Source organism: Dipodomys merriami, unplaced genomic scaffold, assembly GCF_024711535.1.
Source record: "Dipodomys merriami isolate MVZ:Mamm:240054 unplaced genomic scaffold, mDipMer1.0.p SCAF_64, whole genome shotgun sequence".
Taxonomy (NCBI): Eukaryota; Metazoa; Chordata; class Mammalia; order Rodentia; family Heteromyidae; genus Dipodomys; species Dipodomys merriami.
Genome location: NW_027206224.1, coordinates 5,029,828 through 5,056,265, shown reverse-complemented (window position 1 = coordinate 5,056,265; position 26,438 = coordinate 5,029,828). Strand labels below are relative to the sequence as shown.

The following is a 26,438-nucleotide window of genomic DNA, read 5'->3' as shown; positions in this document are numbered from 1 at the left end:
GGAAGGAAGGAAGGAAGGAGGAAGGTTGTCTTGCTTTGGTAATTTTAAAGCACAAGAGGTATGTTCAGAAACTTTCAGTGGTCATTACATCATTGATTGGTGAACTGGAGAAGATCTTTCAGCAGTAACACCTGACAAGAAATAGATGTAGATAGATCCGCGTGTGATATAGAGAAAGAAAATGAGAGTTCACAGCACTCTTAAGTTTCAGTCCTTTTAGCATAATCTTACCTGATCATATGAACATATGCTAAGCAAAATGAACCCCCAAGAAAGGGACACAAAAGGTTTTTTAGTCACTATTGTTTTTAATGTACTATGTGATTTCTTCTGTGCCTTTTATATGTTCTTCCTAGTGGTATAATCCCTGTTGTCATGCTATTTGATTCCCATACCCTGTATCTCGTATATACATTTTTTCTAATTTAGAAAGGGCTAGGGAAATAACAAAATGCTGAAACAAGGATACAGATTGACCCATTGTAACAATGAGTCTTACAACACACTATGTTGAAAATGAACTTTCCAATTTTGGTAGTGGGGGGGGAGATTGTGGGGTGGGGAGGAGTGGGGAGGTAAGGAGGAAAGGATAGTAGGGGGAAACAAAGAAGGTAACAATGCTCAACAGGAAATGTACTCATTACCTTACTCATGTAACTGTAAGCCCTCTGTACAGCATCTTTTTTTGAGGGGGGGGGGGAGAGTCCGGTAATGGGGCCTGAACTCTGGGCCTGGGTGCTGTCCCTCAGCTCTTCAGCTCAAGGCTAGCACTCTACCACTTGAGCCACAGCATAACTTCTGGCTTTTTTTCTTTTTGCTAATGTGATGCTGAGGAATCGAACCCAGGGCCTCAGGCATGCAAGGCAAGCGCTCTACCACTGAGCCACCTTCCCAGCCCCCCCCCGCCCCCGCCCTGTACAGCATCTTTATAATTTAAAAAAAAAGAAAAAAAAAGTTTCAGTCCTATAGCTCATCTTTCCAAAAGCTGAAACACTTTGGAGCTGTTTGACATAAGGCCAAAACTTCCTTCTTTTCCTTAAGCTCCTTTGGCTGCAATTATGTTCCTGTACCCAGTACAACCTAAACATGGAAGTAACAGGAACGATTTCTCCTGCCAAGTCTTTACCCACTCAAGTGCAGGACAGTAAATGTCACAGTTGAAGGTCAAAGGCAAGAAGAAGAGTTTAGAGATTAAGGATGAACCTAGGATATAAAAAAATGGGTCTTGGACAAAAATAACTAGAATTAGAAAGGTCCTATGAAGAAAATATCAGAGATAAGAATAACTGATCATGAACAGGAAGTGAGTTCTGAAAGAGAAGTTTCCGAGCTCATTTGCTCTGTGTGGATACCTGGGTGGATGATGTCATTATCATTGGAATCTAGACTACAGTAAATGATCCTATTTTCCTATTTAAAGGTGGTTTATGATGCCATGAACTTTATGAATCACTCCTGGCCATGTGGGTAATATGGAGGAAAATACTAAGGATGACAGTGCCAAGAATCTCTAGTGATTACAGGAACAACTCCACATGAAGAAAGCATCAATCCTCTGGTTTGGAGGGGTGCTGCCCAAACATTTATTAGGTAAAAGCTGTATACCCACCCAGGGTGGCAGTATTGGCAGGTGATATATATGTGAGAAAAAAAAAACAGGCTTGGTGGGAAGTTCATAGGATATTGGGGGGAGGGGGCATGTCTTCAGGATGGCTTGTGAGGCCTGGCCTGAGCTCCCTTCCTGGGCTTCATTATGGCAGATGTAAACCTTCATAATGGTACTTCCAACACGATGTGCTCTCCTTGCCAGAGGCCCAAAGCCTGGGGCCACCATAATCTTGAACATCCAAAATCATGAGGGAAACAAACAAAAAAAACACAAAAAAAATACAAAGGAAAAAACACCTCTCTTTATTCACAAGCAGCTTTCATTATAGTAATGCAAAGCTGACTGACTGAGAAAAAAGCTTCTCTTCCAGAGAGAGAGAGAGAGAGAGAGAGAGAGAGAGAGAGAGAGAGAGAGAGAGAGAGAGAGAGAGAGAGAGAGAGAAAGAGAGAGAGAGAGAGAGAGAGAGAGAGAGAGAGAGGAAGAAGAAGAAGAAGAAGAAGAAGAAGAAGAAGAAGAAGAAGAAGAAGAAGAAGAAGAAGAAGAAGAAGAAGAAGAAGAAGAAGAAGAAGAAGAAGAAGAAGAAGCACTAAGAAATGGTGATGTGGAGGGAGTGCAAAGGTAGCCAGGGCATCTCCCTCCCACCGGAGCAGCGTTTATCGACGATAGATCTATGATGGATGAATGATTCCTATGTTTAATGCCCTTTGAGAAAACAATTTCATCCCTTCCCCTTATAGCTAACACCTCTTATCAAGGGAGCAGTTCAGATTTAATCTAAATTTCTCATCCTGAGACTCACATTTAGTTGCTTTTTTTTATATATTGTCAGAGGTGAAAATCTGATAACTTTCTTCCTCGAAGCAATCCCTCAAATATGTGTGGTTATATTCTTCCAGGCATCACCGCAAAGCTGTTATTCATTACTCAGAGGAGCTATGTTCACATAATTTCTTTTCCATTCTAGCCATTTATTTACGCAAATTTGTTTTCCACCTCTACCAGCCTCTCAGGACCTCAGGAGATATGGGGATGCTCTAATTCATCATTCCAAAGATGGACCTTCCTGTCCAGGAAAGTACCTAATAACTATTAGGAGAGAGAAACATACCCAAGCAGGTGACTGATCCAAGAGGCCCGGGTTCTTCTCTAGGCAGATCACTGATATGGTCTGGGACATCAGCTATCCTTCTCTTCTCCTGTGGAGTTTTGAGATTTTCACCCAAGTGAAAACCTCCCCCATCTATCATCATTCATAAAATAATGTTAGCCCTGATACTCATTGTATCCTCCTTCCCTCCCTCTATTTATCCATTACTTCTCATTTTTCTTCTTTTTGCTCTGTTTCCTTCTGTCTTCTCCATTTCTAGCTCATCACTTAGTCGTTAAGGGTTAACAATGGTTTAGTGTCATCACTGAAGTCTTCCTCATTGTAGGGGACAGAGTTCTTCTGAACAGAGATGGTAAGTTATCACCTCCCAAGTCAAGATCATTTCTGGAAACAATTGATTGTCTCAGTTCACTGGTCATCCTAAGACTAAAAATTGTCTTCTTCTCTTGTTTGTTTTTGTATTATCTGCAACCAAACATAAGTTGTATTGTCTAAACAAAAGACCATAGAAATAGCACTAGATCTGTATTGTTCCTACTTATAGCCACAGCCTAGATTATTATCAGTGCATATGAGTTTTGCTAAGAGAAACGATGGATGAATGAATGGGTGAGGGAGTAGGTGGATGATGGATAGATGGATGGATGAGTGGGTGGGTGGGCAGATGAATGGATGGATGGAATGAACTGATGATACATTTTTACTCTGATTGCTTTGCTTTCTTTCAAGGACACATTTCACTCATAGCTGTGTAATGTACTTGTGTCTTCCTAACAGCAGCATCATTCACAGCTTGAATGATAAACTTGAAAGTGAGGACCCTTTGATATAATCAGTCATTACAGGCTCTCATTTTCAAAATATGTCTGAATGCTGCAGCTTTCCCAGAGGAAAACGTCTGATCCTGAAATCCAAGAACATTCATTCTAAATTAAGGAAACTCTAAAGCATCAAACTTTTTATCCATCTTGAAAATTCACCCCTGTGTTATTCAGGTATCTATGTAGCTATTGACTTTAAAAAATATCCTATTCAACTCATCCCATAGTGTCAATAGAGGAATGGAGATGAGAGTAGATTTCTTGCCACTTCTTTATACTCTTTAACTCTTTAACTTCTTGATACTCACACTCCCCGACATGTTTCTTTACCTTCTTTTTACAAAGGCTGTGAGGGAGATTATTATATAAAAGGACCCCCAATCAATCATGCCCTAGAGATCTTTATATACTGACTTTGGATTTGGTCACATGACTAACTTTACCCAGAGACAAGTATAATGCAACAAAACCACAGAGTGCTTGCTCATTTAGCACTATCCTTTTCAAGTATATGCTTTTAAGCCAGTCACTGGTAGCTCAAGCCTGTAATCCTAGCTACTCAGGAGGCTGAGATCTGAGGATCACCATTCAAAGTCAGCCTGGATAGGAAAGTCTGTGAGGCTCTTATCTCCAATTAAGCACCAGAAAACCAGAAATAGAGCTGTGGCTTGAAGTGGTAGAGGGCTAGCCTTGAACTCAGAGACAACACCCAGACCCTGCATTCAAGCCTCATGAGTGACAAAAAAAATGTTTTCTCAGTACCCAACTATCCTGCTACAGATCAACTAGAGGCCAACAAGAGGCCAGGTGGATGAGAACCTGGGTTGCCAGATAAGTTCCAGTGAAGCTCCCTGCTGTCAGCCAGAAATTACCTTCCACCAAAAAAAACAATTTGAAAGTGGCTTCTCCAGTCCCATTCAACCTGCCTTAAGCTCAACGAGGAGCAGAAGTGAAGAATCTCCGTCGGACTGTGCCTCTTATTGAATGATCCTAAACAAATAAATAGCAATTGCTCATGTACCCAAACACCACTGTATTCTACCTCAGTATTCATAATTCATGTGTCCCATTGGAACTCTCTGACCTTCACAGAAACCTGATTTCCTGGATGAACTAGACAGGAGAAGCAGCATAACCTGATTGAGTTACTAAGCCTTCCTCATTTCAAAGGACTTTGTATGAAATGTGACAGAACAGGAATGTATCAGACAAGTAGGAGAAAATGTCCTAATCCTACTCATGTCAGGTGTTAACAGGATTGTTATGTTAATGTTATTACTGCTGTTTCATCATTGTCCTTGTCACCAACCTCCTTTTCGCTGTTAGGGGATTACAGTAGTTTATAAGTATGCCTGGACAGGAAGACAAAATGTGTTAACTCTGCATCTAAGTAAATGCTGCAGTGCTCAGTATGCTACATCATCTGAGATGTTTCTGAGTTTTGTATCTCCTTGTGTGAAAGACAGAGATGGAAATACAAGGTCATTCTGATTCTGACAATGAGATCAGATATGACAATATTCTGAGCTGAGTATCTCCCACATCAATAGTGATTTTTAAGAAATTCCTTGGATAAACTTTCCCTTAAAAAGCTGAAACTGGCACCGTTTATAGTGTCCAGTCACAATCTATACATAGTTCTTTTTTTTGTCTTCTGGTCCTGGGGTTTGAACTCCAGGCCTGGGCTCTGTTCTTGAACTTTTGTGATAAAGACTAGTGTTCTACTCCTCGAGCCACAGTTCTACCTCAGACTTTTTGTGCTTAATTGAGTCTCATGGAGTTTTCTACCTGGGCTGGCTTCAAACTCTGATCCTCAGATCTCAGCCCCCTGAGTAGTTGGGATTACAGGCATGAGTCACCAGCTCCATTACACATACTTCTTGTGCAATCAAAATGCATCTGATCCCAAATGACATAAGTGTAAAACACACTCCATATTTGAAAAATGAAGAATAGAAGAAACATATAATATCATGTTAATTTTATATTGGTCATAAATGAATAGTTTTTGTTATAATATGTTGTGTGATGTAATATATGAGCTTAAATGAAATATAGTACTAAGTACTTTATTTGTTACACTTTACATTTACCAGGAAAGTGGGAATTACATAGGTGATTTTGATTTATGCTTTGCATCATAATATACTGAACAACACTGATTCCACAGATTTATCCTGAAATTTCAATTAGAAACATAAAAGCTCAGGAACAAAGGATATGGTAGAGCAAATTGAGTTCTTAATATCCTCAGAGTTATGAACCCATAATTTATGCTGAGAAAGAAGATATTATTTACATCAATTTCATTCTAGAGTAAAGCCTGGAAGGTTTGCAAGCAATGAAAAAAATCTCTCATCCTAAAATCCAGGTAAGAGTGTGGTGCAGAAGAAGGAAATTGCTCTGCAAAACTCAGCAAATGGCATGGGAAGAAACAAATATATTGATGTCACTGAACTTGGGTGCAAATCCCAAAGGGTCACTCAGTAGTTGAATTATCTAGAGAGGGAGAAAGAGAAAGGGAGAGAGAGAGGGAGGAAGAGAGGGAGAGAAACATTATATCTAGCATTCCTCTCTACAGAAAAGAAATATTTTTTTAAAAAATGCCTCTGCTACCATTTGTTAAGTACTGAATCTGAAATGGCCTTGAAAGGTTTTGTGTTGATAGTTTGATATCTAATAGAGCAAGGTTTAGTAGTGAGGCTTTGGGGAAGCGAGTGAGTGGACCTCTATAAAGCCAGTGATACTGGAAAGTGATAAAGATGTAAGAGGCATGAGTTGGAGGGAGTGAATCCTCAGGGATTCTTATCTTCTCTGTGTGTGTGTTTCTTTGTTGTTGTTGTTGTTGTTGTTGTTGTTTTAATTGTGAAAATACCATATAGAGGGGCTATTGTCCACTGCCCTTCTCATTCTCATTTGCTCTGAGTGCTTCCCAAGTGATCAATTCTGCTCCCTTGTCATCATTTCCTGCCACAGCATAGCCCAGAAACTATAGAAACAAGGGACCATTGAAACCATCAGCCAAAAGAAACCATCTCTCCTTGAAGTGAACTTTCTCAGATATCCAGTCGCAATGACATGGCCTAGCATGCGTCCTCACTATGCATCCAGCCTTTGGTAGGTGCTGCTGTCTCTCAAGTGGAACCAACGCATGTCCTGTACACATGGCCGCACACCAAAGGCCGTTACTGGCATCTCCACGCTTTTTACGCAGTACTTCATCTAAGCCCACCAAGCACATGGGCTTTTGACCACTGCCCTCCCACTATGCTTGTAGAAGTCATGATCCTAAAGCCAAGATTGTCAAGGAACTGTGAGTCTTTTTGTTATTGTTGTTGTACTCATAGGGAACTGATTTTAAATCACTTTAAATCGCATCCACGAGTCCAAAAGAAAGAATGAAAAAAAAAATGACCCACAGAGATATGAAGTAATCCAACATCGCTTTGTAAACAACAATAGTTTAGTAAGTGCTCCGGGTCTTGTAAGGTTTAAGAGTAAGTTTCTGCAGAAAATGCAATCAAAAGTTAACTTACAGAAATGTGAGGCCTGAAGAATTCTGGCATTAGAGATAGCTAATAGCTTGAAAGCCATTTCTTGAGACGTGTGTCTGAAAGGTTCCTAGTTCTGTTGCCCCAAAACAACTTTGGATTTCTAGGTCTACCTTGACAGTCACAGCATCTAGTCATGATATCTTTTTATTTTGGGGGAGGGGGGTCCAGTCGTGGGGCCTAAACTCTGGGCCTGGGCGCTGTCCCTCAGCTCTTCAGCTCAAGGCTAGCGTGCTACCACTTGAGCCACAGCGCCACTTCCTGCCTTTTTTTCTGCTTGTGTGGTGCTGAGGAATCGAAGCCAAGGCCTCAGGCATGCAAGGCAAGCGCTCTACCACTGAGCCACTTTCCCAGCCCATGATATCTTCATTGAGGTTACAGCACAGATTTCATAAAGCTGAAATGTGTTATACAGGTTGGAAATTGTGTGTGTGTGTGTGCGTGCGTGCGTGCGTGAGTGCGTGCGTGTGTGTGTGTGTGTGTGTGTGTGTGTGTGTGTGTGTGTGTGTGTGTGTGTGTGTGTGTGTGTGTGTGAGGAGCCTATTAGGGCACTGGGAAATAGGCAGAGGCAGAAGCCAATCTGGTGGGGAGAAACAAGAAAACACCCCCAGTTGGGATCAGACTACAGTCAGCAGTGGTCCCTAGGAATATCCTAGGGGGACTTGTGGAGTCCTGCAGGCTAGCAGACCTCAAAGTGCACACTGGACAACACAAAGACATGCCACAGCACAACAGTCACCGATCCCTAACCCCGCAGTCTGGCACTTTTGCAGCAGATGTGATTATGTCCAACCAACTCATTTCTTGTTCAGTTTGGAAAATTAAAGTTGGATTAGCACAATCTCTCACAGGCGAGAATGGGTGGATGGTATCCACAAAGGCACCTTTGCAGGAAACCCAGCTGAGCCTTAAAGGAGGTACAAAAACACAGGTGACGTCATCGGTTCCAACATGGCTCAGCTTGGCACCCGAATCCATCTGCCCTGCATCAGAAAGCATGCCTGGCAGTGCCACCGAGTACAATCAATGCCATTTACCCAGAAGGAACATCGTCTTCAGTTAAAGAAAAAAAAGTCCACGTGTTAATCAAATCATTTCCCATGGAAAAATGGAAAAGCAGGGGAAACAATACTAGAGATGCTATCAACATTTTCAACATTAAGCAAAGAGGCAACTCTTGAAGAGTGATGCCATTTCCATGAATTTAATCAGTTCACATTCGTACTCACGTAAATGAGTTATAGGACAATGTTTAGAAGCGTCCTTGACAAAACTGAAAACCTCTGAGTTTCCAAGAGCCTACCACCCATTTTGGCTTCGATTGTCCCAAAGAGTTGGCCAAGAAGGAGAACAATAAATGTAGGCTGCAGAGCAACGAAGCCTTCTCCTTAGATGCTCCCTTCCAGAGTTCTCTGCAGAGGAAATTTTACCTCCTAATCCTTTTACTCTACCAAATAAGAAAGTTAAGTATGGACAAAGCGGCTTCCTTATGAGATGGTTAAAAATGAAGTGATCTATAAACAGATGGGAACCAATAGAAGACAGACCAAAAAATTCCCCCAAGAATAGAATATTATAACAGGGAAAGAAAAAGAAAAGAAAGGCAAAGCAGAAACACTTTGGTGACTTTTGTCTCTTCAAAAACACTTCTTTGTTGATGTTTACGATTGCATTTGTCCTAGCTTGAAGTGCCTCTTCATTTCCTCCAAAATAAAATCCAGCTTCAATTCTTTAGCTGCTTGGGTGTTTTTTTTTCTTTCAGCATAGATTTCCACTAGATTATTATTCTGTAAAACTTGGACCCTAAAGTTATTCATCACAACCCCTGATATGAGACCCTTGCTCCCATCTTTTCAATTCACCCAACAGACCCAGGGTACAGCATCTCAGAAAGTAGCTAGCTCCTATGAGGGGCAAACCCTGAAGGCATAACTCTACGCTCAGCTTCTATAAGCATGCAGTGAATCCTGGGTGAAGAATCCATGATGCCATGCAACACTCTTGCTCTTCATTTATGTTAGAGCTGGACAGGAGCCAAAACTTCATGAGGAGGGGGAAAAAATGAATCTGGGAAATACAACTTCTTTTTGGCCTAACACGTTTTCTTCAATATTTAAGTTGCATGAATATATCACAGAAAACATAACACTCTGTGTCATCTTTAAATCATCCTGGGAAAGTGAGAAGAGAGCCAAGAATCTATCCATCTCAATATACTTTCCAAGTCATAGGAAAAGTTTGCTGGGTCTTCAATGCGCATCCTGAAATTCAAATCTTTTGACATTGCCAACTGTGTGATCTCGGGTTCTTATTTATGGGATTGGGAGGATGAATTGAGAAAACCTATAGAAATCCCAGGCTCCATCTTGGGCACTCAGTAAGACACTTCACAGAATGCAGGGTCAATCTGTACTAAGTCTCGTGAACACTCGCAAACATCTTAAATCCCAACACAGAGACATGAAAAATGCAGGATCTTTGCCTGTCCACGGACTAACAGCACAACACCGGTAAAAGTTGTCTATCCTTAAGCTTGGTTTCTATCTTTTATAAATGGAGATTATTACAACTTCTACCTCATTGAGCTTGCCCGGAAGATGGATTGAGATGATTCATGGAAAGTGCTGAGCGCAGACTGCGCATATAGTGTTTGTTCAGAATACCTCAGCTTTCAGAGTCCAATACCCTGATCCTGGCTTTATCATCATTATCATGATCTTTTTCCCCGTTTGTTTTCTTAAAGGTTTTGCCTCTTCCAAACAGTTTCTCTTAGTGCTGGGCCACAATGCACTAAAAGCACTGAGTCCAGCAGGGCTCCTGTTCCACACCCTGAAAAGGCTTGCAAGGAACTAGCCCTGAAGGATATTCAAGGAAAAGGCTCCACAAAGGTTGCTAAGATTGCACCCTGCTATGGTTCTGTGGACATCTGTGCTACTTGGGTAGACAAATCTGGGCATTCACATCCCGCCTAACTCCCTTCCCTCCATGCTGGATCGCACGGGTCAGAAAGCACCATGCACCATGCCAAGTGATTTGTAGACAAAGGCTTGAGAGCCAAATTCTTTCTGAGCTGGACACGACCCAAAAGGCCACTTTACAGATGAGGAAACTGAGGGTAATTGGCTTGCCCAAGGCCACACAGCTATTTATCACCAAAGCCTTTCCATGTGTCACTGGTCTGCCCAAGGGAGGGAGGGAACCCACAGAGCAGACTATTAGGAAAAATTGGTCAGCAATTGGCAGCAAACTCGCTGACAGGTGATCTTTCTCCATTCGCAAGGAACAGGATAGAAGCTCTGCACCCATGAAGAAAGGGACAAAGGGCATGTCTCTCTGTAAGTGAAAATCAGTTGCCCTTGTGGCTCCCGATGTGGGGCACAATGGGAGTCGGGGTGATGAGGAAAGGGCAGCTGAAATGATTCCTTATAATTTGGTCCATCCCTCACCCCAAAGATGCAGCATCTCAGGCAGTATTAGGATCTGACTAGTCCTCCCAAATGCTGAGATTTGCTAAAGCTGAAGATAATCTGCAAAGGGTGCAGTAGGAGCCATAATGAATTAAACACAAGAATCACCAGTGCATTACTTGTCCGGCTCTAAGTGCTAAAGAGCAATTTTTTATTCTAAGATAATACTACTATTAGTGACACTTCATTCATATACTGCCTTTATAGGTTCCCAAAAGTAATCATGAAAATGAGGATTATATCTTCTACCACAACTGAGCTCACACCAGAGAGTAGAGTCAGGCAATTCAAGACAGAATCTCTCATTCCTATTGGGATATTTTGGAGGCAAAGCATGAATGAATGAGAATTGTTTGTAGACATGGAACCTCAGTGTTCAACGTGGCTTTGGAGTTCAAATGTAGTTCTGTTACTATTGTCAATGAAATATATTGCTTAAAACCTTTAAGTATATGTTGCAATAAATGTACCATGGGAAATTAACTGCTGATATTGTTTTGGCAACCCTATTACCATCTTCACCTAAATATGTCTAGTCAGTCTTCATCAGTTGTTTGGATTTGTGTCCAGGCAGACCAGAACCGAACTCCATGTTGAACTCCATGGCTCCAAGAGTCCAGTGACAAGTGGGTCAATTTTGGGTGAGTAACCCAACCAGCCCCTAACCCCCAACCCCGCCCCACCAGTCAAAGCCTTCATATGGCTCAACTACTAGAACCATTAGGTTACAAAGACTTGGAAGTTCTGAAACCCTAGACTTGCTCCACAGCCAGGCCTAGACTTCTTGGACAGGTAATTCCTTTCCAACGTGGGTCAAAAAGGTTGTCCCAGGATGCTGTGGATCTAACTCCAGAAGGATTTGTTTTGCTTGTGTATTCCTGCTGCTCACACTCATCCATTTACATGCACTGAGACCTTTCACCTGCCTGCCCCATATATTGAGCCAACATGGAGGCCACCACACTGCTAAGGGAGTGGAATATGCCTCAGGGCTACTGAAGCGGAGACATGACTTAGAACTACTTGCCCAGTTTTATGAAGAGGCCACTTGCAGTTTTCAATGCCTGGAGAGTTTGTGTATTCCATCTTTGGCGCTTCTCGCATTGGAGAGATTCCATGGAGCATTTCCAACAGCTACCACCATCCCTTCCAAGAAACTATTTGCCATCTACCTTTCTGTAATGCTGTCCTCTATGTCCAGCCCTGATAGTAACCCCTCATCCACTGAGCTGAATCAAGAAGCTTCTATCTGGGTCCTGATGGGCCTGTCCAATCATTGCTCAACCCACTGAATTCATTGATCTTCAGCAGGAACACCTGCTTCATCCTCAGTCCTATCGATGGTCATTCATTCTATTCAGCTTTGAAGAGGCTCAAGAGCCAAACACTTCAGTATTTTGTGGTGGGTCCCCTTCCTGCTCACAAGTCTTACAAGGATATGTAGGGATCTGTGCTTCTCCAGTTGAAAGTAATAAAAGAAGAACTTGAGTAGCACAACTGTTACAGAACACCTGGAAAAGCAGTCTTAGAAAACCATCAGGATCCAGGCATTGGCGGCTCAAGCTTGTACTCCTAGCTACTCAGGAGGCTGAGATCTGAGGATCATGATTCAAAGCCAGCCTGGGCAGGAAAGTCCGTGAGACTCTTATCTCCAATAAACCACCAGAAAACCAGAAGTGGCACTGTAGTTCAAGTGGTAGAGTGCTTGCCTTGAGCTAAAGAGCTGAGGGTCAGCACCCAGGCCCAGAGTTCAAGCCCCATGACCAATTAAAAAATAAATAAATAAAGGAAAGAAAACCATCAGGAACCTAAAGAGGCCAAGCAGTGATAACCACAGGTCAAATCCCACCATGATGCCATGGCTGTCCCTGCCAAACACAGATGGCTACTGCCTACTCCACACCAGCGGAGCCTGCAGATCAAGTGCTTCTATCATCATTGCTACAATGCCCAGAATGAGTTCTCCAGAAAGACCTGTGAGTGACTATGCACATGTGTGCAAGTAAGATACTGAATACAAACTGACCACACTGACAAGTTGGGACTGAGTTGATATTCTGTCTTCCAGGGGAACTAGTAGAACAACTGTCTATTTTTATTTGTTTGCTTGTTTATTTGCTTATTTGTTTATGTGTTTATTATCTACTTATTAGTTGGAAATACTGGGGGTTCAACTCTAGGCCCTTTTGTTTGTTAGGTAAGTATACTTGTGAGCCATGCCCCAACGCTCATTTTGTTTTAGTTACTTTTCAGACAGAGTCCCATGCTTTAGCCCAGTGTGGGTTTTGAATTTGCATTCTCCCTATCAGTAATCTCTTGTGTGGCTGGGATTAAAGGCATGCCCTACCACTTCAGGACTCTCGACTCCTTTAAGTCTCTGAGTACAAAGAAAGCACTTTTTTTTCTCTATAGAAGATGGATTCTATAAACACAGGATAGTGATTCTCATGTTATACAATGAAAAAGAAAAATGCACTATGTGGAATTGATAACATGCAGAAGGGAATCTTCCAAGGTATTGAATCACTAAATCAAAGTCTTCTATGGTTAAACAAGTTGTTATTCCTAGCTGTACCTGGATATTTTGTTTATGCTGACTATTTATGCTTTTGCCAAGCATGGAGGATGCCTGCGTAAACCAATGCTAAGAATGAGGCTGCAAAGAATAACAGCTATGTTAGATCGCAAAATAAATATTTAAAATTTAAAATATTGTGGTGCACCAGATCAGCGGACTGAACCTAAAAATATGAACATAACAGAAAAGAGACTAATGACAGCAGCCCTATTGTATTCTCTGTCTCAAGAAGTCTTATATACTGATATAATTTATATAATTTGCTATCAGTTACATGATAAGTAAATAGGGATATCATCTCCAGCATAGTGGGGGCACTGGCAAAGAGACAGAAACTCACTCAGCTGGTAAGTGCTATGGCCAGAAGGTGCAGTAGTATAGCCTGACTTCAGAGCCTACACTACCTGTGGGGTACCTTATCATGTCTTCTGTGCATGGAGACAGGTGGGAGAGAATGTGACTTCACAGCAGCACATAAGGAAAAACAAATAAACAAATAAATGGTGGCGCACAAGTCTGCATAAGTCCTCTGGGTGATGTGGCTGGCAATAAAAGCTAATGTAATGTAGCCCCAGGCTGCAATAAAAGAAGTGTATAGAAGGAAGCTGATCACCTAGAGGCCAGCAGCCTAGATTCCGGTCTTCAGCCCTTTTCTATGAAGTAGGCACTGCTGTTGGTATAGTGCTTCAGTCGAGGTGACCACTAAGGTCTCCGACCTAACACATAGGAGTGAAATTCTTATGATTTCTGCCCCAGACTGGCTTTGATCACTGCACTGGACACGGCCTGTCTTTCCTGCAGCTTAATATATGAGCATTTCATTTGTAACATCACTGCAGACAACATTCAAGTCTTGTCGACAAGACGGAAGATTATCTGTGCTCCTGATGCTGTCAGTTCACCGAAGAAAGGCTCCAGCAATTTCACTCCCTCTCTACATCCAACACAGAGCCCTTGGTTAATGAAGGATGAGGAGACTGGTTCAAAGTGAATTTCAAGCCACATCCTGCCAGTGGACTCTGTGAAGGTATCGGACAGGCAAGGAAAAGGATGCTGCTATAGTCTCGATCTTGAACATCTCCCAGAAAGTTAGGTCTACAGTGGGGTGCTACAGGATGGGGGGCTGTGGGACCTGGGTCTCCTCCTCTTCCCTTTCTCTACTCCCTGGTGATAAAGTGAGCAATTCTGCTCCATCACACACTCCTACCATCAAGTGCAACCTCGCCATAGGTCCAAAGCAAAAGGGCTGACCAATCTAGATTGAAACCTTCCAAAAGGGAAGCCTGCAGAAACATTTTCTGCTTTACAAATACATTATTTCAGAGGTTTTTTTATGTCATTGTGGAAAGGTTGCTTTCATAAACATCTTCTCAGTCTGTCCTCTGAAGAGACATAGAAAGGTAGATGCTGAGAAGATGACTATAAAGTAGGTCAGCTCTGAACTCTAGGATCAAATGGTACATGTTGCAGAATGCTATCAAATGGCATAGCAAATAACATTGGGCTGACTGTGGACTTCCACGCAAGGTGTTTGTGAAAGGTCTCATAAAGAGTTCTCGCAAGTTAGCTAGGCAAGCTTATACTAGAATATATGTAAGTATATCTAGATAGAATTCTAGATATCTAGACAGACTGACTGATAGACTTATACCTATAATATATAGATACATAGATACATGTATGGTTCTGTATGTATCTACATCTGTGTATATATACACACATGTATATGTATCTATCTACATATATATGAAGTATTTTTTTAGAAATCCAACCATGAATTCATCTACAAAATGTAACTGTTTTAAATAAAAGCACTCACAGATGCAATTCAAACCTGTACATGTGTGTGCGCACGCATACACACACACACACACACACACACACACACACACCTTTTTTTGCTCAGGGACTGTGAAATGTGACTGGGTTAAAAGCCAAGAAAACACATCATTTCTCTGTCATCTGTCTCTAAATGACTATGTAGCCTTGGCCAAGTATGAGTTCTTCTCTGGATGTCTGGACCTTTTTCTCCTCCTCCTCGTTGATTGGAAAGGCTGGGGACTCAAGAAATGACTTCATGTACCTGAGTCCTGAGAGTTCAACTTGATTTAAACTGGGTCCTCTGCACTCATTGCAGAAAGTGGCACATCCAGTCAGACATAACCACAGAGCGACTGGGAGAGGGCATCTCCCTTAACATGCCGTTTGTTAAAGGGAGTAATGACAGGTCAGCAAGTAAGAGAGGCAAAGATGGCACAAGGCCTGGATGCTGTATGTCATCAGGCTTGCTGAAGCTATGAACGGCGGGAGTATACTGACACCGCATCCAAGCTTTGGGGTTAGGGGGAGGATCCCATTTCGTTCAGTTACCAACTGTAAGGAGCTGGAAAAGTCTATTTTATTACTGCTCATAAGGTGCTGGCCAAGAATGTAGGTGTGGTTCAAGTGGGACAGCTCTAGCCATGAGCAAGAATGCCAAGTGAAAGTTCAAGTATAGGTACACACACACACACACACACACACACACACACACACACACACACACACACACACACACACACACATGGGGGAGAGAAGATACTGGTCATAATCTTCATAGTTCAACCTTTAATTATACTCAATAGTAAATCCTATATTGTATATAATCTTTTTAGCAGTATCCAGAAACTACCCATGTGCTCAAACAAACAACTACTACCCAATCCCAGGTTTAAAAACAACTGTAGGGCCACTCAGGAGGTGGGGAAAAGGTGTTGGGAAACTAAATGTTACTCAGTTATAGTTAGTTACCAAAGTTACCACAGAAGTAAGTCACCAGAGCAGAGCACTTTAGCTCCTCCTTCACCCAAAGGAGCATTTCAATGAACAGAGTTAATGGACCACCCGTCCTCCTCACAGGTACTCTGAGAGGCAGTTAGCAGGCTGGCATCGGGATTTTTAAGATACTGTAAGTTTACTAGCAAAAAAGAAAGCTTGCTGAGAGAAGAGATGTAGAGGGGCTGGGAAAGTGGCTCAGTGGTAGAGTACTTCATGCTTGCCTGGCATGCATGAAGCCCTGGGTTCAATTCCTCAGTAACACATACACAGAAAAAAAAAGCCAGAAATGGCACTGTGGCTCAAGTGGCAGGGAGCTAGCCTTGAGCAAAAGGCCCTGAGTTCAAGCCCTAGGCCTGGCAAAAAAAAAGATGGAGAAATCTTAGAAGATCTTTGAGACTGTGTACAATTTCTGACAAGTGGAAGATTAGGGATTAGTGGAAAAAATAAAGGCTATTTATTGCCTGTAATCATCAGGACATTTTTAGAATAAGACTATACTTTCCAATAATAATAATAATAATAGTGATGATGATGGAGCTCACAGTGGAGTCATCAACCCAGCTCTTCTGTCCTGCCATGTTGCCTACAAGAACTAGAGAGGTCCCAGCATGTGACCCCCATCCATCCAGAACAGGAACTTGTGAACCTCAGGTCACAGCTTCATCTCACCCTTCCAAGATTAGACAAAGGTCCTCCATCCCTGGCCAAGCACTCCCCCTCTTCTGAAACTCAGAAAGAACAGTCCTGCATTCCTGCATTGTGGCAGAATCAATAAGGTCTGAATACAACACCTACATGTAGTAGGACCTCCTCCCTTTTCCAAGCAGACCCAGGCAGATATTCCTGTCCACTTCCAGACCCCGACAGGAAGGAGCTGGGGCCTAGGTTGGGAACAGGTGCCACAAGCAGGCCACAGATGGGAAACAACAGAACCCAGGAAGACCCGGGAACCTTGGAAAGGCCCAGCCTGGCTGTGCTAGTGGGTGTGAAAACAGTTGGAAAACCATCCAGGGTGGGGAGAGAATGAGGCTCCAGTTATTTTTGATAACAGGAGGCCAAAGCACTATGCATCTGCCAGGGCAGCTGGAGGACAGGAACCATGAGGCCAAAGGCATCATCTTCAGCTGCTGTCTCTTCCTGAGTTCATATTGTCACTGCTCAAACCCCTTAAGATCCCAAACTACCTTTACCTGGAAAAACAAACAGGAACGGTCTTTCAAAAATGGAGGCAATTTATCAAGAGACTAATTATCTTTTAAGCCAGTCTAGAATAGTAATGAGGCTCCTCTTAGCGGATGGCAAACCTGTGGGGGATATTTCCACCACGCCTGCGCAGCCAGCTATCCTAGTCAGCTATTACTTCAGGGTAACTTCCCACAGCACCCCGTAGGTGCAGGGAACAGAGGGTAAACATGCAGAAGTCGGAAGGAGGCACGCATTGTCCAAAATCTAAAACCTCAACTGCCTGTTGACTACTGGAAATGGCAGAGGCACGGATCACTTAAATTCAGCAAGCCATTCATAAAATAAAAAGAACAGGCAGGCACCAGTGGTGTGTCACCGAAGGAAACATTCATCGTAGGCTTTGGCATCTCATCATTGTCATTAGTGAATGAAACTGAACCCCAGGTTTAGGTTCAGAGACAGAGAAAGGACCACAGCATGTGTGGCGAGCATGAGCTAGCATCGGACTCAATGTTTATTTTGATAATAATCCTAGAACACAGATATCCTATGAGGTCAAGTTTTACAGAGAAGGTCTCTTGAGTCTCTGAGAAGCTGTGTCCCATATTTGAAAGCAAAGAAGTTGGAATGCAGAAGCCTTTAACAGCAGGTCAGAGTAGGGACTAGGCTGAAGTAAATGGAGCTGCACAAACTCTCTCAGTCATCAAAATAAATGATATGTAACGCTACATTTTTTGAAAAGATCGAGAGGGAGAAAAAATAAATCAATGATGAACAACAACAACAACAACAAAATCAAAGTTTTAAAGCAGGACAGGCTCTAACTCTGTGTACTCCACACCTAGGCCTCATTTCTGGGCCTCTTCTTTGGAGTCAGCCACCATACTTAAATAACTGGCTGAAGCATCAGGGATGATGGAAACCATGCGGAGCATCTCAAGATGTGTTCATGGGTAAAACATTCCCCAGGAGCTACAGTGGGGGCTGAGTACCCTGTAGTTTGATCCCCTGAGCCAATTCCCTGCTTTCCTCCAAGCTCAGGCTTTCAAAGAAGGTCATGCTGGTAAGCAGGGACCCTAACTCTATTCACATGGACTGAGCCCAGATCTCTGCATTTTCAACGAGGACCAGGGAGGAGCATCTCCAACCCCTGTGTGGAGCTGCTCTCCTTGGTAATCCTCACATGGGATGAACCCCCCCCCCCCCCCGGCCTGAAGCCATTGTCTCCTAGCAAATTGAAGGCAGAGAAGTACTCTTTGCTCATGAAAATTATTCTAATGCAGAGGGCCATGTCAGGGGAATTTCTGACAAATGGAAGCTTGGGGATTAGTGGGAAAGTAAAGGCTATTCACTGCATGTAACAATCAAGACACTTTTGGAATTAGACTATATTTTCACAATAATAATAATAGTGACAAGGAGGAGGAGGAGGAGGAAGAGGAGGAGGAGGAGGAGGAGGAGGAGGAGGAGGAGGAGGAGGAGGAGGAGGAGGAGGAGGAAGAAAGTTGTCCATAGCAATTGTCTGAACTCAGTATCCCAAACACCCTACATGAGGATTTTGAGAGACAGAGATAAAATGTGAGAGACCTGGAATCAGCGAGCCTTGAGAAATAGTATCATGAAGTCTCTCTCATACTCTGGCTTTTCTTCCCCCTCTTCCTTCTCTCCTGTGTCCCACCCCTATCTCATTTAATATCCTGCTATTCCAATGCTGTGCTTGAGCAGAGACTAGACCTAGGAACTAAGAGACTGCTATGCTTCATCTCAATAGTATATCCCAGAAAACTGCCAAGTGTCCGATTAAACCAAATATCAACAGTAGTTTGCCTCCAGTGTGGATTTTTCATAGCATTTGGAATTTAAAATGGCTTTTTTTTTTAAAGTTAAGTAAACTATTCAGTGGTAAGTGAGCATTGGTTTACAAAACACTTTGTCTTACTTTCCACTGAGTGACTTAATACTCCTTCCCATAATCCATTTACATTGATCCTTTCCACATCAACTGTCTACACATTCCAGCACAGCTCTGAGCTACAAAGAACTCCACTGCTAAACCACTAGGGAAGCAACTGAACTCAGTTTAAAAGGGGAAAAAAAAAGTATCCACTTATGACAGTACTTATTTTAATAGAGCTTCCTCTTAATTATAATATAGCATTCGTTTTTCCTTTCATTCTTCTGAACTTCTCCATAATGACACTATCACACAGTAACAAATATAAATCTGTGCAGGCTGTAATATGCAGTTTCATCATAAGCTGTAATTTCCATATCACTGAGAGGAAAAATCAAATGATTAAATGCCAATGCACGAGGACCAATACTGAATTAAATGTTACTATCAACTGAGGTTGAGTTTGGGACAAGCATCTCAAGAATGGTTTGAAGGCAACCATAAAACATTTAGTTATAATAAAATTCTATATCCAGATGTAAATATAAAATTCTATATCCAGATGTAAATATAAGTCCTAGTACTATCCATTTGTTTGTTTGTTTTTAAGTTAGAAATATCTCTGAAGTGTCTTCCAATGCTCTCGAAAGAACAGACAACGACATAAAAAGCCGTCTAATAATTCGCTTCTTTATTCATCATCAGTCAGAAATGGTGCTCTTCCTACCAGAAAATAAAAATCCGAAAATCCTCCCAGATCACAGCAAACGACCCCGGTTTATCCCACACCCCAACCCCTCCAATATCAAGTGATAGAGTTTCCCACCTTTCTAACAAAGTCCAAGGCGGAGAAGAAGAGGCTGCCGTCAAGGAAGACCCGCCCACTCATCCAAACACATTGCTGGAGCCGGAGCCTGAACCACAACTAGATCGAATTCGGCCCCTCCCCGAGGTACAGACCAGGCTGGTGGTAACAAAACAGCTTTTCATGGTGCCCTCAAAAGCAGATGGGCCCCACGCAAAGTTGGAGAAGGACATCATTGCCCTCTAGTGGCCACAAGTGCAATCTTCCGCAAAGGAGTCCATTTCCAGAGACGCACAAGGCATTCAATGTCAGGGCAAAAATTATAGCAGAAAGATGTTTAACTGTCCTCCTCAAGTGTTTTCTTTAGCCTTTCCTGGTCATAGAGGAGTCTTTGAGTAACTGTTACAGTCACCCTGACGGTACAACGGCTCATGTATCCCACTGGGGTGTTAGGATGAGTCCCTTATCTAGCTTTATTGTCATTGAATTTTCATTTTGTTTCTCGTTTTTCTTTTGAGCAAACCTGTTGAGGGTTTTCCTCCCTAATGAGTTAAGCCACAAGTTTATGTAGGCCAAATATCTCTATGCATTTCAGAGGCATTAACTTTGAGTTGGAAATACAGAGCAGAAGTTCTCGTGTTGCTAACTCTTCTCAAAAAAAAAAAAACAAAACAACGGCCCATTTTGTAAGGGAGAAATTCAGCCCAAGTATATTTCACTCCTGCAAATTATAGGCTAAATCATACACAGTGCTCAAAATCTTTAGGGGAAAAACTCGGGAATCTGTACTCATTCTCCAAATCTGATGATTCCAAAGAAATGATTCCTACCTACTTTTCAATTCCACACAACACTATTGTATTATCTAGTATTATTTTATAATTGGGGAAGGCCAAGGACCCAAGAGAACATTTTTCAAGGTTGAAAATAAACTCAAAAATTATTATGCTCCTGGAACTTCTTCCTGTATCTGAAAACTAAAATCAGGTATGGCAGATCTGCTTTTAAGTGGTTCTGGGTTAAAAGGAGGTTTGAATATAGCCGGTCATAGTTTATGTGAACTGCCAGCCTCCTAAGCTACTCGTATTTAAAGGCAAGGTTTCAAGGCACATGAAGCTTCTATGTGCACAGAGTTGGCATTATAAATCAGGCTATGAGGTCAAAGTCATGGCGTTTCCCATATGAGGGTCCTCAAACTAGACTCTTGACAAAGCTGCCATGTAATTCTATTCAAAGTGAAAGAAAAACCATGAGTTATGAAGACATGGGCATTAAAAGAGCATGAAATTGAAATGTAGTCTCCTACCCCTCCCCCCCAATCATGACTTGGAGGTCCAACTCTACCCACCGCCTCAAAACACAAACAAGCAATCAAGCACACACACGTGAACCCATCACAGCAGAAGAGAAATATAAGTTCTGCATTATAACCAAAGGGAAAAAAAAGGAAAAGAAAAATAATAGAGTACCAACTTTAACAAAAAAAGAAAGTCAAATTAACAAAAGATTGCATCTTAATTGAAAAGAGAATTTAGGTTTCTAGTAATTTTACTGTCTACTGTTCTGATAAGAATGTGGAATGTAATGAAAGTTCTGAAGAGCTATCAAGATGGCCCACTGCTTCTATTTAAACTACTTTAAAGGCCAATTTTCCCCCCTCTATATGCAATAAACCCAGCTGGAATAGATCTGCATTCTTGAACCTTTGGGTGCATTTGTTCACTTGGCTCCAACCCCTCCCACAGGGGTGGGGCGGGCGATTTCTTGTCTTCTTTTCCAAACATTGACAAATAAACTGATTAGAAATGTGCACACTCCACACTCAGAACTAACAACTCAACTGATGGCAGTAATTATTATCTATCCCAATAAAGAATGGATGCAAAATGTATTTGAGGTATTCATTTGCCAAGTTCCCCTAAAAAAGCATGAAAGGAAGCTTTAGTCTCGCTCTAGCAAAAGTTTTCTGGCCATCGAAGGCCTTCTTCCCGTCTCTCCTGAACACCATTCGCATTCCTTTGTACTAAGGGTAGGATTTCAGCCTTGCAGGGAGGATAGAATTCCGGGGCCTACTGGCCAAGTCTAAAACTTGGAATCAGTGCATCTGTTTAAGGCACTTAACAAGACTGGAGCTCCCCAGTACCCCCCTCTCTTAGTCACCACCGTGACCCTGGGCTCTGTAACTTTTATTCCTTTGTTCTTCTAGAGGACTACCAGACTCCCTAGAGCTGAGATTCTGCAGCTACTTTCTTGTACCTCTCTCTGTACCTCGGTGGTTCTTTGTGTTGTTGTTGTTGATTTGTTTGTTCGGTTTGGTTTGTGTAGGAACAATCATTCCTAGATTAATTAAACGAAAGTCAGTCCCTTCTCTTTTCCTGTCTTTTTTTTTTTTAACAAGGCTCTAGCGATCATAGCCCAGGCTGGCTGAAACACTGATGTGGAGCTAAAGAATCCTCGCTCCTGAGAATGCATCTGCACAGAGCAAGAGAGAGAGAGAGAGAGAGAGAGAGAGAGAGAGAGAGAGAGAGAGAGAGAGAGAGAGAGAGAGCGCCTTGGCACTCCGCAAAACCGTCGATGCCTGCTAGCTGCAAGCCGGGAGTACTAAAGAAATTGATCCTTCCTCTCGCGCCAGATTAATTATCGTTGCATCTCTGTGATTAAACCGAAAACTTACGCCCTGGCTGATATTGAACCGATAGGAAAGATCAGAAGAAACGGCAGAAGACGTGTGAGAGCCACCGGAACACTTTAGGAGGAAAACTGAAGGGAAAAGATTTTAGGCGAAGCTAGACCTCCATGACCAGGGGTTCAAGAACAGCCCCCTCTCCCGCAGCGCCCCCCTCCCCCCCGCACACACCCCTCCACTCCTATCCCTTAGGGACGACCCCCCGTCGTGCAAGGAACCACACTAATGAATCATTAAAAGATGCAACGCCTGCACCGCAGGATGACGGCCCGCGAAAATCCCTGCTGCATGATGAGCAAAAGCAACAGGGTTTTTCCTCCAACATCTAGAAAAATCTCTCATCCGCGCGAGCCAGGCGCGCCAAACCCTGGCGAAATCGGAGCCCTGGCAAGCGAAGAGACTAGGAAGCTGGATGGACCCGCGAGCCCCCGAACCCCACTTTCTCTAGTGTGGGGGGGCGGGGTCTCTTGGTTTCCCAACGCCCAGGCCGACCCTCCCAAAGCTCCTCCGGGATGGGTGAGAGGGAATCGCAGTCAGGGTGCGAAGGGCCCCGGAGCTTTGGAGAGGTTGGGCGCGCGCTCGGAGAGGCGGCGGCGGCGGCGGCGGCGGCAGCGGGCTTCGGGTGGGGATGGAGGCGGAGAGGTTGAGGGGCTCGGGGCATTGGGGGGGGGGGGGGAAGGATCGGTTCGTAAAGTTAACGTGGACCTTGGCAGGCTTCACCCAACCCAAGCCAAAGGACCAGCCCCGAGTCTTGAGTAGCTCTCGGATTTGACCGCTGAGCTGCTGGCTGGGAAAGGCGGCAGATCGAAACCCCGACACTTGGGTTTGGGGGTGCTGGAGCGCTCCGCGGCCCGCGAGAGCTGCAGTGAGCGGACTCCAACCCACGCTAGCGGAGCGCTGCGGGGAATCGCCGCTCTCAGCCTCCTTCCTTTTTCACGGGGTTACCCACCCCCCCTCCTTATCCCCGGGGGACAATCTCCACCGTGGTGGGGGAGTGGGGGGGGCTGTGGCACTAGAGAGCCTTCTGCAGTGATCTAGAAAGGGGAAGGGAGTGGAGGGGGCACCTGGGAGGATCCCCCGCAGCTCGGCTCGGCTCTGCAGTCTTCTTGCTCCAGCCCAGTGCAACTCTCCCCCCTCCACCCCGGTACTAGGGTCCTCCACACACCCCAGGAAAAATAAAGAAATAAAAAGGCCCGAGCTGGGGAAGAGTCCTGGAGCGCACATCTGGCGCCTCTGTCCACTGCGCTGCCCTCGCCCACCGCGGCTCCTCTCCCTCTCTCTCTCTCTCTCTCTCTCTCTCTCTCTCTCTCTCTCTCTCTCTCTCTCTCTCTCTCTCTTTCTCTCTCTCTCTCTCTCTCTCAATTCCTGATTTTGTTTTTTTTTTCTTTTTTTCCAAAAGAAAAACCACACATCTTTAACCATCACCCCGCTTGGCGCTTCGCATTCATGAAGCCTAATAATTCCGGGCAGACTCCAGCACATCCACACCCCCCACCCCAGTCAAATCCTTCCCCCCCCCCCCATCTCCATCACCACCGCTCCGCCGCCGCCGCCACTCCGAGGAAGGAAGGGACGGACGGGCAGCGCGCTCACCTGGGGCCCTGGCGGGCGGACGCGACCTCCGGGCCCGCGGTCCCCGGCGCGGGGCGAGCGCAGTGGTGCCAGCCCCAGCCCCAGTCCGCGGGTCCCATTCACAAGTCGGCGGCGGCTCCGAGCGGCCCCCGCGGCGCGCGTTCCCCGGCCGGCGACGCTCCCCCACGGCTGGCGGCGGCCGCGGAATGAGCCGCCGAGCGCGCTAGTGGCAGGAATGAGAAACCGGGCTGGGGCGGGGGGGGGGGGGGGGAGTGGAGGAGGAGAAGGATGGGGGGGGAGAGGAGGAGGGGGAAGAGAGGGAGGAGGGAGGCCGCGGCTGGGAGGGGAGGAAAGGGCGGGGGACGGAGAGGAGCCGAGGCGGCGGGCGCAGGGCCTGGCGGAGACTACGGGGGTGAGGTGGGGGGGGCGCTCCCCTCCCTGCCCCCTCCCCAGGGGTGCCAACCTCTGGATCCGCGGCGGGTCCTCCTCCCCCCCCCCCCGCCCCACGCACACACACACACACACTCCCCGGGTCTGGGCGCTCCCACTCCCGCGGGGCTCCCACAGACACTAGAGCGACTGAAGTTGGCTCCAGGGACGCACAGCCAATCAGGGAGGGCGACGGAGGAAAGAGATCCAGGACCCCCCCCCTCCCGCCCCGACACACACACACACACACACACACACACACACACACACACACACACACACAATTCCTCCTCTCCCCCACCCCCACCCCCAAATCCTCTCCAGCTGGTCCGGCTGGGTCTGCGCCTGGCCGACCGCGGGGTGGAGGAAGGCATCGTGAAGTCGGGGGACCGGGTGTGGGGGGGAACCTAAGCGGGAATCGGGGAGCGCAGCCGACTCTTTCGACGACCCTCCCTCCGCACAGCCCTCCACGTCGCCGACTCCGGCCCAGCCCCCTCCTTTCACCCCCAAACCTCCATTCCTGGCCAACTCTGCTAGCGGCGCTGGTGGAGGAGCCACCGGGAAGACTTCGGACTTGGGGAGATCTGTCTTGCTCTCTCCATCGGCTTCCCATCTCCCCATACACTCTCTCTCTCTCTCTCTCTCTCTCTCTCTCTCTCTCTCTCTCTCTCTCTCTCTCTCTCTCTCTCTCTCTCTCTCTCTCTTTCTCTCTCTCTCTCTCTCACACACACACACACACGAACACGCGCGCGCACACACGCCCCCGAGGGGACGCAGGGGGCGCCTCGCCGGGGTCGGCCCTGTGTCGGCCTCCTTTTCCAAAGGGAGACCCCCGGGGCTCTAGCTCCAGCCTGATACCGGGGTCCCCCCTCCCGCCCCCCCGCGCCGCCCGCCCCGGGAAATGTCACTTGTTGCCTCCCCTGTCATTAGCCGGAGAGCCCCCCGCGGAGAGTGCGCCCTTCCCCCGGAGGGCCTAAGGAGTGAAATGCAGGCAACCTCCACGGGGTCTCCCGCGTACCCCACTCGTGGGAGGACCCACTATTGGAGGGAGAGAGTCCCCAGCCGGCTGGGGCCCTGCTTTGCGAAGTCACGGGGAGAAAAAGGGGCAGGCGGATCGCTTCTTGGGACTCATGCGAACGACTGGGTAGGGTGCTGGTGGGACCGTACGATCGAGAGCCACGATGCCCACGTGGAGAACCCCCCGGTCTGGGACAAGTTTCCAGAGTGGGGTGGGGCGAGGTGGCTGGAGACGAGCTGGAGACCCGGCGCAAATGGGTAACGCGTGTCAAGGAACCACCGGGAGGGAACCGAATAGGAGCAGTGGCAGAGCCCGGAGAGCGGAGGAGGGTGAGAGGTTTGGGAGGGGAAAACGGGGAGCTGCGTGCACGCACTCCGAAAAAGAGGAGTGGGGATGGGGAGCCCGCAAGTTACAAGGAAAAACAGGCCCCCAAAGCAAGAGGAAACCTGGAGCTAGCGCTCCCAGAGGAGGGCATCCACTTCCTCGTGACTCCAGTCCTTGGCCGCCAGCCTTGCGGGGAGGGGGGTTTCTGATCGCACAAGGCTTCTTGGGAAACAAGAAGAGAGACAGACAAGGGTGCTGGCGGGACCACCAGAGTATCTGCCTCTTACTGGTGTTTTGCGGGGGGAGGAAACTCCGAGATCCCTGTTAACTGGGGGTGTATGTCTGCGCCCCTTTCCCACTCCAAGCCTTGCGCGGAAAGGATGCGTCTGTCACTCTGGCTGTAGATTTTGGCCTTTAGATTGTCCGTCCCTCTTCTGGGAGAGGAGGGCGCTAAGTTTCCAGCTATCCCCTTCCTTCATCCTTCCCTCCGTGTCTCTCCACACCCACCGGCGGCCAAGACGCTAAACCTCCGGATTGCCAATACCCTCTGATCGCCGGGACTCAGGCTGTTGTT

At 45.5% G+C, this 26,438-nt stretch overlaps 1 protein-coding gene across 5 annotated transcripts in view; it reads right to left on the bottom strand.

Moving 5' to 3' along the window:
* Positions 1 to 25,140, bottom strand: part of LOC138815453 (cadherin-11) — a 145,456-nt gene extending 120,316 nt beyond the window's left edge. The window contains exon 1 of one of the 5 annotated variants that reach the window (XM_070004887.1): positions 25,035 to 25,140. The gene's annotated coding sequence lies outside the window, so the exon portion shown is untranslated. Of the gene's footprint in view, positions 1 to 19,856; positions 19,873 to 23,585; positions 23,602 to 24,114; positions 24,283 to 25,034 lie in introns of those variants that run through there. The other 4 variants (XM_070004890.1, XM_070004886.1, XM_070004888.1 and 1 more) reach the window with 4 other exon arrangements.
* Between the last annotated feature and the right edge of the window lie 1,298 nt (positions 25,141 to 26,438).